Genomic DNA, 15,116 nt, shown 5'->3' with positions numbered 1-15,116 from the left:
AGCTTAAGTTATTAGTTACACATTCCCTGACATTCTAGAGGTCAACCTTGCACAGTGTGTGACATTAAAGGGCATAACTTATAGAAATGGAATGGTACTGGCCCAAAGGGCAGCAGGTGGATTGCCAGAATACTGAAAAACCATATCTGCATTGTACCACAGCATATTCTACATTGTCAGAGAGCTTGGTGGCTGGTACAGAGAGCACGACAGAGCTTTTGAGCTCAGCCCAGTATCCACAAGAATATTCACTCTCGTTTCACTCTGTGAACTCCTTGATACTTATCCATTGGTTGACTATGAGATTGGATCAGTCCACATTTGACTTTAAAAAGGCATAAAGGAATAAAAGGTGTTCATATAAGTGTAATAGGTATAGGTAATAGGCATGTATTTCATTAGATAAATTCTTCTTTTTTATGTCTGATCTTTATAACTTTGACTATTGGGTATGGATAGCTTTATGAAAACTAAACTGAAATGATTCTTTCTGAATGTCTGATATGTAATTCTTTTTTGCCTACAGAGTCCTCTGGTCCTAAAGACTGTCTTGGCTGACGGAACCTGTCGAAGGCTCACTCTCTAATGGAGCGCCTGAATCAACTGAGGATCTCATCATTGAAGTCAAGAGACAGTGTTGTCTTCAGGGCAGACTTCAGTTTATGGATTCCTTGTTTGGGAACGAGTTTCTTTACCTTACCTCAGTTTCATACGGAGCCCCGCAGGGGACATGGGAGAAAAAAAAATTAAGACGGACTTTTGCGAGATCTCGCAAAACTTTTGCGAGATCTCGCAAAACAAACTCGGGGTCTCGCAAAACTTTTGTGAGATCTCGCAAACGTTTTAGCCGCATTCTTTGGACGCTGGCTCGAAGCCGACCGGGCGGTCGAGGCACAATGTGCCGGGAAAGCGGTGTTCCTCCCGGCTGTAGTAGGTCTCGACCTCCCATTAGCTCGAAGCTAACGGGAGGTCTCGACCTCCCGTTAGCTTCGAGCTAATGGGAAGAATGCGGCTAAAACGTTTGCGAGATCTCACAAAAGTTTTGCGAGACCTCGAGTTTTGATAGGTTTGTAGCTTAAACCTATTCGCTGGAACATTGAAGACAATATAATTACACAGCAAAGCAAGACACAAAGTAGGCAAAGTTCTTCATGTTACTCATGCATGAAGGAGACCTGCCTGGAGCCAAGTGTCGTTCCACCACTTGACCTCCATCAGACTCTCAGCCAGGTTCCCCATAGCACTCCTTTTATTGTGGTTACATGAATATGCATAGGTTCATTAACATATAACATCTTACATAGGTATACATGTGAACAAAGAAGTGTGTGTGTGTGTGTGTGTGTGTGTGTGTGTGTGTGTGTGTGTGTGTGTGTGTGTGGGGTCAGAGTATGACCCCATAAATGACTTCCCTAAACCTACTGGTCTGGAAAGTCCAGCAGTCTATCTAAACAAAAGGCACTTAGACTAAAACAGATATAGACACGTTTATCCTACCATAAAACAATAAAACAAGGTACGACCTCTTCCCATGCTCCCAGGATGTAGGTGTGGATTCCAGAACACTCTGGAATCCACACCAAGCCTTTGCAGCCTGCTAAAGATCACACATCCTATCACTACACAATTAATTATACACCTCTAAGCATATATAAGTAGATATTTCTAAGCATAAATGACAATCAACAATACAAAACCTAACATTCCCCCCTTTTTGACCTTTATGCTAGAAAAGTTCCCAGTTATGAACACCTCATGTCTGAAAGTTTCAATGCAAACATTTTTATACTCAGCATATGTCAATCACCCTAAATTACTGTAAAAGTACACAGTTTAACAAATGTATTAGCAGTTATCCCATTCCTCATTGATCTCATCCAATGGCAAACTGCATCCTACGAGCAAACAAATGAATTGTTAATTTAATAGTTAAAATAAGAAATTAACATTTTCAAAAACATCCCAGCTTGGTGGTGCTCCTCTGGGCGTGCAAATCACATGTCTCTCTGCAGAGTGGTTTTAGTTCGGCAGGGCGTCATGAATGTCTCATCCAGTTGTTTCCATCACTGTCCATAGGACCAGAGTCCAAATGTATGTAGAATAGACATTCAAACATACCAGTTAGTTTTGTTGTTTGTCAACATGGGTCTCAGCTATCTCCAAAGCTGCAGACCTCTTCAGCACTCTAGTTTTATGGCCTCTATCAACCCCCATCACCTCACTTCAGGCCTTTGTCCTGCGAGGGGGATACTTATGACTCCTCCATTGTCCATGCTCTGCAGAAAAACCCCTCTGTGGAAAGGGTGCTGGGTCCAGTTATCTTACTGCTGTTATGATCCCAGCAGTCTTCAGAGTGTCATCGTATGCACAGTACAGTGACACAGCATTAGGTGATGTTCATAGGAAACTGCTGCCATCACCACCATAGCTTCTGGTTCATGTGCTTTTCACAGAATCATGATGCCATCCTTGTACTCCCTCTGCGCTGTCGATGGAGCTTGGCACGCTCCCCTCATCCTTCAGGTGCCCGTCTGTTGTCCACAATCTCCTCTGTTGGCCTCTGGAAAGCCCCCTTGGCACAGCGCTCATTCCAACGCAGCTTCAGTTCCTTGCTGTGGCTCCAAAGTCTGATCTCATGATGGGCCCCAACCAGCTCGACCTTTGACCTCAACCACTGCCTGGGCTGTCAGCTATGCCTGGAATGGTTCTTGCTTCTCACTGGGCCTCTGAAGATTTCTCAGGAGATTCCTTCCAGCAATAATTTGACTGCTGCACCTGTATTTCCTTGCTAGGAGGAAAAACTTCTATTTGGAGAGCATGTCAATAATCATCAAACCACATTCTTTAGTTCAGTGAACTTCACTTATAGGCCATCAAAGCCTCATCTGAACATGGATGCACCACTTGCATAGGTTTAATACCCATAAATGAACGGTTAATCACACAAATCACTGCAACAATAATAGAAAACATTGTTTCATGTTAATCCTGGACCCCTCCTCTTGACGCATGGACACTCCCATGAGTCAACTCATCAAACCTAGATTCCTGTCTTAAAGAAAAAAGGTTAGCTAGATCATGTCCCAGGCAACATCAGGGTGTCTCCTCTGGAGTAGCTCCATAACCCTGCAATAAAAAATGTTAGTGTGTTTTGTATATTAAGTTCGCGTAAAAACTGGCTCCGCCAGGAGCCTGCATACACACCATCATGGCCTGAAAAACAAGATCTGGAAGTGAAATCAAACTTCACACCTATAAATAATTGTATCATAAGAGTAATAAAGCATTCAACATCAGCAAGACAAGTATCATGTGCAGGTTTTCTCAAATCAGTAAACTACAAGTATTTCCATAATTTGCCTCAGACATGGATCATCCCATGTACTCAGTTAACATTAATGTAATCGGTGACTTCCCTTAAGCAAAGTCACTCCACTCATCAATCACTAGGAGCTCAAAAAACTTATTTGTTTTTCTTATGTCACTTGTCCGCTTCTGCGGAATCCTCTACATGTACTCTTAGAAAAACAAACATTAGCAATACACATTGACCATCCCGGTGGTCAGACGCAGGTCGACAGGTTCCAGAGGTGCTATAAAAGGACCATAAAGTTAGCCATCCATAGCTGTGGAAAGAATGTTATTCACATCATCAAAGTAACCTTCACATTTTCCCCAAAACACAGTGTAACAGCATCACCACTCACAACCTATAAACACAGTTTTCTTCACACATAAACCCAGAAATCCTATAGTAGGAAAAAACATCAACCAGCTGTCCTGGTATAAATCACATGATCAATTCACATGAAGAACTGTAATGCTGTAGAAAAGAAAATGCAAATGTTAGCGCTGCGCAGATGTATACACTCTTTCTCACAGTTTCCTCTGTGAGCAACACAAGGTAGTGAATAACACCCCTGGTAGATGCACAGACACAGAAAGTGGCATTTAAAAGGTTAAATCATCACGCAACCTCGAATGTTGCTGTCATCTTTCTGCTCCTGTAAAAGGAAACACACATAGATTCATCCACCCCTTTGTCCTGTCTAGGTGGAGGTTAACCTTGAGTAGTGGTCAAGCCTTGTCAGCTTTTGTCAGCTTTTACCAGTCAGTCAGTTTTTTTTTTCTTTCACTCATTCATTCATACATTCATTCTTTCTTTCTTTGCTGATAGTGGAATCGATCGTCGCATTACGTTTCCACTCTCAGCAAAATGACGTCATTTCAAAAAAAAAAAAGAAGAACTTTAGCTCGGATTTCCTCGCTGAATCCTTTTTGGACAGGAAATTACTCTCTAATTGTCCCAGATAAGTGACTTTCTCCCGAGCCCATTTTAATGTGGAGAAGCTCACTTGTAACAGTTTTCTCGACGACGTGTCGTACAGCGCTTTCTGTTCTAATCGTGCAGATCTGCTCAAACAGAGATTATCGAACAAAACTTTCAGTGCACTGTGAAAGTAACAAAATAAAAAGGCCTTGTTAAGTCATGACACAAGCTCCTCATCTCAGGAGGGTAAATCATACCATCAGCATGGTTTATCATACCATCATACTGATTGGCAGGCTCAACTTCACAACAAAAGAAAAATCATCAACTAGATTCACTCCAAACCAACCATCAGCTGCACAACACACAACATAAGCCTAATATGTTATTAGTAATGAGTTTAATCCCCTAGTCGGTGCTTCTCACTCATTTAGGCCACACACACCCATTTTATTCAGTTTTCCTTTTTCCCTTCATCATAAAACATGTGACATGTTGTCATGCACTTCACAAAAGAAGTTTGTTCTGACGTATTCAGAATTGTGTATCTAAGTACAGGATTCACTCGCACATCAAAACAGGAAACTCAATGTTTTAGAGTCTCCACTCAACGCACAACAAACTCCAACACATCTCATTCACTCGTGCTAAAATTCAGTCACCTTTCCTCAATCTAAGAACGATCAACTAATTTGCATATCAGCTATTAACCCACTAAGATGACAGGACAACAGAAATGCATGTTCAAAATGTAATCACAAAAATAGAATTTCCCTCATACAGTAAATTATTTGTGCTGCATCAATCAAGCAGGAAGCACCTCCCAATTCACTATATTAACAACTAAATTTATTGTCTGATCACTGGGTGGTCAAACCAGAATCTTTTTTTTTTTTTTTTCACAAAAGTTAAACTGTTGTCCTGCAACCTAGAGAGTCAATTTTTTGCATTGGATAAATTCAGTATTTGATAACAAGTGTCTGTTAAATTCACACTATTTTAACACTGATGAGAGACAACAAGCTAATTTTCATTGCATGTGTGTTTGTGTTATTAGGCAGGTTTAATGCATGTCTGTGGAGCTGCATCTCCAGCAGGGCATGTTCTTAAAGCTGCCTTTCCTACACACTTCTCTGCTATTATTTGATCATTTCTTAACTAATGTGCTATGAGTCCACTGGTCTTTGCATCACACGAGGTGACTTGGACAAGATGATAAACAGACTCACATGCTCAAGATGTTGTCTAATCTTCATGAGTTCTCTTGTGTTTGGAAGTGTTAGTAGGGTTAATGCATGTTTTGCTTGTGTGTGTGATTTTGTATGTTTCTTTTTTTGCAGTGTTTCAGACTCCTTCACAATTTTCCAACTTAAGCAGTCAGTTTTCTTTTCCCCAGGTTTGCTTACCCAAATTTTGATTTCCCATATTAAACAACAAAATTCCTATGTGTTCTCACCACTCTCACTCTGTTGTCCTCTCCCACTTCAACAGTCCAATAGCAGGCAGTTCTCCTTCAGCTTTGTTCTGTGTTTCACTGTCTCTTCTTGCCATTTTACTCCAAAGGTGGCAAATGTCAAACTACAACAGTCTCCTCAGTTCTCCTCAAACGTTCTTGTTACATGCACAGTGAAGTTGCAGCTTCTTGGAAACACAGTGCCATTCATCCAATCAGGCAGGATGATGGATTTGCTCTTCTTCTCTGATGCTGTTTGTCCACACTGCTGCTGCTTGCTGGGACTCTTTGCTCAGGACTTTGCTGCTGTCTCTTTATCTGCCATGTTATTGCTCTTTGGAGCATTCCATGTCTTCAGGGAGGAGTGAGAGCTCGCTTGTGAGGTTGAGGGACACATGGAGCTGTAAATAAGTTAGCCAGTAACTTGGCCTGAACATTTCCAATGATGTTAAACTGTAACTTTCTTCCGACCGCTGCATGTGGAAAATTGATTCAGATCTGCTTTTCATCTGAAAGTGACAAACTAAGACATTTTCATTATTATTATCACTGCTTAATCAACACACACAACTCTCTCTCTCTGTTTTTGTGAACTGTCCTTTCTTAAAAGCAGAAAATGAGATTGTAGTTGTTCTTGGCTGATAAACACAAAACCTTTTTCCTATGATTATTTTTCATCTACAATGTAAATTTTGTCTCTTTTGTACTCTTTTTTTTTTCTTTACAATAGCTGGTGACCTGCAGAATCACCGCTCTCACAATTAGAGGCAATTACTTTTACACAGCGCACAAAAACACTGTGACGTCAGACACATTCACACTCACATTTTTCATCTGCGTAAATAAATCATTTGGCCAATGGCATGTGCCATGGTGATCCATAAATATGATCACAAGTTTATTTAATTATTTTTTAACCCAACAAAACAAATAAACAAAAACATGATGCTGATGCTATGAACACTCCACACATATGAGTCAAGATGCAGGAAAACTGCTGTGCATCTGAAAGAAGAAACTGAACTCACGGAAACGCTGCACACTCCAGTTATCACAGTTATCATAGTTCTGTTTCCCTCCCTTTGAAGAGTTCTCAGCCAGCTCCTGATCTGATAATGTGTAGCTTGCTCATCAGCTCAGAAGAGACCACAACACAACCTCACACAGTGGTTGCGTGCTTTGCCCCACAGTGGCAAAGACTTGCACTTTCATATTCAATTCAGCTTCTCCATCATGTACTTTTAGATGTTTCATACAGGGTTCAGCATATTAGTTATTTTCATAGGTGTGCTCTATATCTCAACAATGGCTCATATTAGGATGACAGTTTTTCAGACAGGTCAAGTGCCTCTATGCGCGTAATTAGTTAAAATATTTACCTATATCACTTCATCTCATATGTCATTGTACCGAATTTGAGCAACCCTAAGATTAATGCAGATTACTTTTAACAACTGACACAGACGTACACAAACAACACAAATAGGCCTTTAACTTTCCCCAGCCTGCGTGAACCCGCACGGCATAGGCGTCGCTCTCTTTTGTTTATAAGCCTGCGATTAACCGCACGGCTCAGGTCCGCGTGAAACCCGCGCGACCGTGCTCGCGTGTACCCGCGCAGCTAAGGAGCCGTCGCTCTCTTTTAAAAAAAAAAAAAAAATACTACTAATACTAAATACTTTGCGCTGCCAGGAGCGAAGTCCAACATAAACGTCTGTCACCCTCTGACGCACTCTTGGTTACTTAGGAACCCATGATAACAACAAGAGCCTGTGTCACAGACCACATGTTCTGCTCCGCACCCACTCACACAAACACACTCAAACACAACAACACAAAATAGGCCTATTGTCCAGCACAGTCTGGACCCCGCGGAACTTCTCAACGCCCCACAAAGCGGCGGAGAACTCACCTCTCGCTCCACAAAGCAGCGAGGAACTCAGTTATCGCTCCACAAAGCAGCGAAAAACTCACTTATCGCTCCACAAAGTAGCGAACTTCTCAACGCCTCACAAAGTGGCGGAGACTGCACAACCACACGGTTATAGAGTCGGGCTCTAGGAACTTACTTGGTGTTGCTTAGCGTGTAATATCAGCCTCGGATCCCGCCGATCGTCATTCATCGAGGAGGAAAGACAGACAGTTAATCCACAGGAACTTCCTGGCTGACGTCAGTCTTTCAGTGTGTCTCTCCTCCCCTCGGTGAATGTCGACTCCAGGGATCCGGCATCGAAGGACCAATTAATGATAGGTTTGTAGCTTAAACCTATTCGCTGGAACATTGAAGACAATATAATTACACAGCAAAGCAAGACCCAAAGTAGGCAAAGTTCTTCATGTTACTCATGCATGAAGGAGACCTGCCTGGAGCCAAGTGTCGTTCCACCACTTGACCTCCATCAGACTCTCAGCCAGGTTCCCCATAGCACTCCTTTTATTGTGGTTACATGAATATGCATAGGGTCATTAACATATAACATCTTACATAGGTATACATGTGAACAAAGAAGTGTGTGTGTGTGTGTGTGTGTGTGTGTGTGTGTGTGTGTGTGTGTGTGTGTGTGTGTGTGTGTGTGTGTGTGGGGTCAGAGTATGACCCCATAAATGACTTCCCTAAACCTACTGGTCTGGAAAGTCCAGCAGTCTATCTAAACAAAAGGCACTTAGACTAAAACAGATATAGACACGTTTATCCTACCATAAAACAATAAAACAAGGTACGACCTCTTCCCATGCTCCCAGGATGTAGGTGTGGATTCCAGAACACTCTGGAATCCACACCAAGCCTTTGCAGCCTGCTAAAGATCACACATCCTATCACTACACAATTAATTATACACCTCTAAGCATATATAAGTAGATATTTCTAAGCATAAATGACAATCAACAATACAAAACCTAACAAGTTTGTTTTGCGAGATCTCGCAAAAGTCCGTCTTAATTTTTTTTTCTCCCATGTCCCCTGCGGGGCTCCGTAGTTTCAGAAGTTGCAGACAAAGGGACTCTTAAAGCTATTGACATGTCAAAGCCCACCACATGGACATAAAAAAGAGTAACAGAGTTGGTGAAACTCAAGATGGAAAAGACTTTTTCATACAGAAGACATGAAGTTGTTCGTGATGCACCAATGATCGAGGCTTTCATGGCAAGATGGCCTGCTCTATTTGATGTCCATGAGGTAAGGTTTGCCTCATACACGGTGTTCTTGCGGTATTAGCCTAAAATGGTTGAGGCACAGTTGTTATTTGACAGCCCATTTCTTCAGCATGAGTGATTGCAGCCTTCTTCCAGGTATTAAACCTTTGAAGCTCATTTCTCTGTGCTCATGTTTTCAGATCAACGCTGAGTTTAAGAGAATTGCCACCATCCCCCCTCAAACAAAGTTCCTGGCTCAGCTGGCTCTCCACTTGGACAACCTGGTGAAGTTGGTCAACAGAAGAGGAGAGCTTGGACTAATACTGAAAAGAATTGTGGCATAAATGGATAATGTAAGTGATAAAGCCTCAACATTCACTTAACATGATCCTCTTTTGATGAAACTTTATAATTGTGGAAGATTTCAAATGTTTTCCCATGATAAATTCTCTCATTTTGTATTTTTACATCTGCTTGTTTTTTTTAACCTTCACTTTGTCAACTTATTATTAATTGCCAGTAAACCTGTTATTAATTTGTGCACCTTTACTTTAAAAACATTCATGTAAAGTACACCATTAAAACTTAAATGAAGGACAAGGGCTGAATGAAGATGCTAATTACATACATTTCATTTCAGTGTGAAGATGTTGATGCTGAGTGTGTCAAGGGAGTGTGTATCTACATGGGTGAAGACCCTGGCATGTAGGGGTGGGGAAAAAATCGATACTGTGTAGTATGGTGATATTTTGTTTGCTAATAATGTATCGATACAGGGACAGCAGAAATCGATATTTTGTTACAAAAAAGGTTTTTGTGGACTGGTCCAAATGTGTTTAACTTGTTTTTGGCAGCAATAAACATGACAGTTTACTTATTTTATTTTAAGACATGTTTTATTATAATTAAGTTTAAAACTTTTTTATTTAATGTAAAATTATATTTTGTTTTAATTTACTTTCAAATTCTTCAGTTGCTGAAGGGGCTGCATAGTTTTCATAAACTGCATAGTTCAGAATAGCTATAATTGTACCAGATGGTTGCGTTCAGTTAAGTTGGACTAGACTGTAATACAAACCGTTCAGTTTGTCAACAATCAAACTGAAATGAGAGAAAGACTGAGTGTGAGACTTTGATATTAGAGAAAATGAATATTGATAAAGTTTACCTTTATGTACAGAATCTGAATATCGCAAAATATTTTAAAAAATTGCAACAATATCGTATCGTGCGTTAAGTATTGTGATAATATCGTATCGTGGGATGTATGGTGATTCCCACCTCTACTGGCATGCTTATCTGGGAGTATGTGGTATGTACTTGATTTTGTTTTTTGGGGTTTTTTTGGACTTTCCACAGTGTGTCATATTACTTACTTGGAAATGACTAACATGGCTTCTTTTTTACAGGGCATGGAAGAATGTGCCATCAGTGAGACTGTTGAAGACACCACTGTTTGAATTTATCTTCTTAAAGAGCAAGCTTCAGCAGATGAACAAGAGTTGTCCTTGAAGGCATCAGGGTGGCGAAGAATTTGGATAATGTAGCATTTGCTGTGATAATGCTATTTGGACTCATGTATGCACTAAACCTTGCCTACCCTGCTGACCTTCGCTACACCTTTGACGTTTTCCAGAAGGTTTTCATGGAACTGGATGGAGCTAAACTCTCTAAAGTTCTTGCTTTCAAAAACCATCTGTTTCATTGAGAAGTCAAAGACTGCACTTCTGCAATTCTTTGCAGTTTTTCATTTTGTGTTCAGTAACGTTATACTGCTTATGTTTTTATTGCTTTTCCCTCATGTGACTGCAATGAAGGATGACTTTTCCTTTTGGTATCATGTTGTAAGAAATTTTTACTGATGATTTTTAGCAATATGTTCTAAGTCAACCTTAATGTCCGTCTTACATGTTTAAAATGAAGATTAAAATTCATGTAGGTGTTTGGTATTAGTTATGTAACAATGTCATTTAAGACAGAACATGTTCCCTCTGAGCCTGAAGGGAAAAAGAAGGAACACACACATGTAAAGGAAGCACTCAAAACGTGCGGCTATCCTAAATGGGCGTTTATAAAGTCAGCAAAGAGGCACAGAAAAGAAGATCAGACACCAGCGAGGGAGGATAAGAAGGACAGACGCAACAACATTGTCATCCCCTATGTAGCCGGTGTATCAGAGAAACTCAGGAGGGTTTTCTCCAAGCATGACATCCCGGTGTACTTCAGACCCAGCAACACACTCAGACAAAAACTGGTTCACCCGAAAGACAAAACGCCAAAACACAGACTTAACAATGTGGTGTTTGCTGTACAGCAGCGAGGAATGCCCAGACCTCTACATCGGAGAGACCAAACAGCCACTTCACAAGCGCATGGCACAACACAGAAGAGCCACCTCCACAGGACAAGACTCAGCTGTCCATCTGCATCTAAAGGTCAAAGGTCACTCTTTCGAGGATGCCAATGTTCACATTTTGGACAGAGAGGACAGATGGTTTGAAAGAGGAGTGAAAGAAGCATCTATGTCCACTGTGAGCGACCATCTTTGAACAGAGGCGGGGCTTACGACACCAACTGTCTGCCATCTATAATCCAGTTTTGAGATCCCTCCCCAGACGCCTTAACACCCACTCACATCCTGGGCCATCTGACCTCAGGAATTCGCATGATAAGGTGGGGCCAGGTTTCACAATGAACTCACCCGAAACTCTGGCTGATTGGGACCCACACCCAGTTTCACACCTTGGCTCAGGCGATTAGAGGATCATCAGGGGGTCCTTTTGTCCCTCTGTGGGGGGAAACTCCCACTAGGTTTATATCTTGGGGCGATCGTGGCTCAAGAGTTGGGAGTTCGCCTTGTAATCGGAAGGTTGCCGGTTCGAGCCCCGGCTTGGACAGTCTCGGCTGTTGTGTCCTTGGGCAAGACACTTCACCCGTTGCCTACTGGTGGTGGTCAGAGGGCCTGGTGGCGCCAGTGTCCGGCAGCCTCGCCTCTGTCAGTGCGCCCCAGGGTGGCTGTGGCTACAATGTAGCTTGCCATCACCAGTGTGTGAATGGGTGGATGACTGGATATGTAAAGCGCTTTGGGGTCCGTAGGGACTAGTAAAGCGCTATATAAATACAGGCCATTCACCATTTACCATTTACCATCTCCACCATTTGACCTTAGAACTGAAGAAGCTTCTTGGATGAAGGTGAAACATCTTCAAGTAACTTAAAGAAGTCCAGACGCTTTTCTTTGCAAGCTCCTTTGACTACGATGACCTGGATGACTGAGAACCTTCACAGACATTGTCATTTAAGGCTCAACTTAGTTGAAATCTTGTACAGGTAAATACTTGTACAGAAGCTGAAACTGTTGTCAAATAATACACAAGTTATATTTGTGTAAATCTGTTTAATCATAAAGGCATGTTGCTTTTTTTCAGGTAGTCTTAATTTAGTTGATGATGGATGTGATTTTGGACTTGTTCATGGCAGAATTGCTGCTTTCACTGCTGTTACAGTTTAATAAAGGTGAATTGTTCAGTAGCACTCAGTCTTTGCCTTTTTTGTCAATAATGATCAGTTAATATTTCAATTGAAAACATTAAGTAGGATTTAAAGCCCTAATTTGTGTTGCAGGAACATAATTGCAATGTGTTTACATTACATAATATCATTGCGTACCACTGGTAAATAAAAATAAGTTGGTGTTAAACATTAAAATATATTGACATTATGCAATACATTGATATTATGATAATAGATTAATATTAGTACATCAAACATGATTTTTTTAAAGTAAAAAAAATGTAAATAAAATACTTTGATTTGACAAGCATTAATTACTTGAGGGAAAGTGGAAAATTAAGTCAGTCATACTTATTCATATTATGTGGGACCGATGTACACAATAAAATCAAGTAAATTGAAAGAACTTTTTTTTTCAGTGTGGGTGAGGTGTTCCAGGCATGTTCCACTGGGAGGAAGCCCCGGGGCAGACCCAGGACACGCTGGAGAGATTATATCTCTCGGCTGGCCTGGGAACGCCTTGGTGTTCCCCCGGATAAGCTGGAGGAGGTGGCTGGGGAGAGGGAAGTCTGGGCCTCTTTGCTTAGGCTGCTGCCCCCGCGACCCGGCCTCGGATAAAGCGGATGAAGATGGATGGATGGATTCTTTTATTCAGATGCAGAGGGCCTGAAGTGGAAGTGACTGGGGTGCCTTGGCGGTGGGACCCTCGGTGTACTACACACCTTTGCTTGAGCTGCCTTCTTGGTGATTAGCATCATCTCGATCCAGTAATGTCTGGGTGAAATTCCCAGGGTGGAGTTGTCGGGTTTTTGTCAAATTGTGAAGACTCTCCATTCTTCGTGCTGCCACATTTAGGTGACTAAGTGAAGAACATAGTCGTGATTCCCTTTCCCAGAGGAGCTAAGGATGAGCTGAAGGCACAGACCTACTGTGTGTGCTGTGGACTTCCCTTTGGCTCTGTGTGTTTTGTCAGTTCGTATATACGACACGAGGGTGGCGGCCCATCTTTAGAGATGACGTTTGACCGGCACGCTCTCACCATGCGATAAAAGAATCTCATCAAGTGTTTGCAGTTTACTTAAAAACTTCCAGTCTATGATCACACTCGAGGCGTGCCTTAATAACATTTACAGGGAAGATTAAAAATAGTAAAAACATGCACAACTGTAAAAGCGTTATTATTGAGTTACAAATCTCTGACGGCAGAAACGTGATATTTATAAAGATGACGAAAATGCTGAGTGACTCGGCTGAACAGTTTTTAGGTCGTTCAGGAAATAACAGTCAAACATTCACACCCCAATACAAAACTGGCTGCTGCCCAGTGGACTGATGCAATATCACAGCAGTGTCCGTTTTTTCCCAGGATGTTTTAAAACTGTTGCAATCACTAAAGATGCAATATTTCTTTTGAATAACCGCAGACCTGTTTCAAATCAGCCTCTGAAATATTTATTACCACATGACTCATTTGAGCCAATGCAGTCTGCTTTTGAGTTAAGCACTCTGCAGGAAGAGCTCTGATGGTGAAGGAGCTCTTGCTGATCTAAAGCTAGCTGTGGCTCAGTCAGTGTTGCCAACTCCTCTGTAAGGAAAATCGCTATTGGCTGTCCTAAAAGTCGCTTGAAGTCGCCAAATGACATCATCACCTAATTTGCATAATTTGTCATGCTAATGTAATTGTAACCTAAGTTGTTGGAGAGAGAAATAACATCATGGAAGAGACATAAAGTGAGTAAAAAACGTCCTAAATGCATTTAGAGTTTATTTAGAACTACAAATTAAATTTCTTTTATCAATTATTGTTTTTTAATGTCACAATTCCAACCCTGCTCTTTAATCCGGGCCTGGACCGGCAAAAGTGACCCGAAATTGGCACTCTGGTGGAGTTACTTTGTGTGTGAGAGTGTGTGTTTATAAGTAGTTTTAAACCTTGTGATCCATAAAACAGCCTAACAGTAAAAGAAGAACTCATGCGCGATTCATTTGCCGTTTGGACACACAGGTGTGAACATCACCTGCCCTGATAGCAGCTGGGGGAGGACTATCCTCCGCCTGTGAGCGCTTTGGCACGGGCGAGGTGCCCACGGCAGCACCCGCTACTTGTTGAGAGTAAGAGCGATACGCGTTTTCACGTCAAAAAGTCGTCATAAATAAGTCTCCAATAACACCAGAAAAAGTCGCCAGATTTGTCGCTAGTCGCTTTTTAGAAAAAGAGTCGTTAAGGGGGTCTGAAAACTCGCTAAATATAGCGACAAAGTCGCTAAGTTGGCAACACTGGGCTCAGTAGGCAGAGCAGATCATCTACTAACTTGAAGGTTGATGATCTGATCCAATTTCTCAGCGCTAGATCAGTCTGCGTGCTGCAAGTATCCTATGGTGAGACACTCGACCCACGTTGCTCTGTGATGCATTCACTGGATTGTGAATTTTTAAAAATGGGGAAATAATCAATGGATGAATGACGTATGTTGTATAACATGTTCTGAGTAGTCAGAGTAGAAATGTGCTATATAGTTCATTTACCACTTACAGTTACAGCCTCTGGTCTCTTGTCTCTGGACTGCAATTGTCACGATCCTGGGTCTTATGACCCAGCGTTTTGAGTTTTAGTTCATTTTGATGTTTATAGTTTATGTTTAAGCTCATTAGATTTGCTATGTTCATTTGCTTATTATATTCCCCTTGTGTTTTCAACCCTTGTGTTAAGTCTCCTTTATTCTTCATGTGTTTCATGTCTGTTTC

At 41.5% G+C, this 15,116-nt stretch overlaps 1 pseudogene; it reads left to right on the top strand.

Annotated features, from left to right (window-relative positions):
- The first annotated feature begins 8,759 nt into the window (after positions 1 to 8,759).
- LOC148106241 (uncharacterized) lies at positions 8,760 to 10,566 on the top strand (annotated as a pseudogene).
- The last annotated feature ends 4,550 nt before the right edge of the window (positions 10,567 to 15,116 follow it).

Source organism: Neolamprologus brichardi, chromosome 1 (assembly GCF_056152115.1).
Source record: "Neolamprologus brichardi isolate AB-2024 chromosome 1, ASM5615211v1, whole genome shotgun sequence".
NCBI lineage: Eukaryota > Metazoa > Chordata > Actinopteri > Cichliformes > Cichlidae > Neolamprologus > Neolamprologus brichardi.
This window is presented reverse-complemented; position numbering and strand designations above follow the sequence as displayed.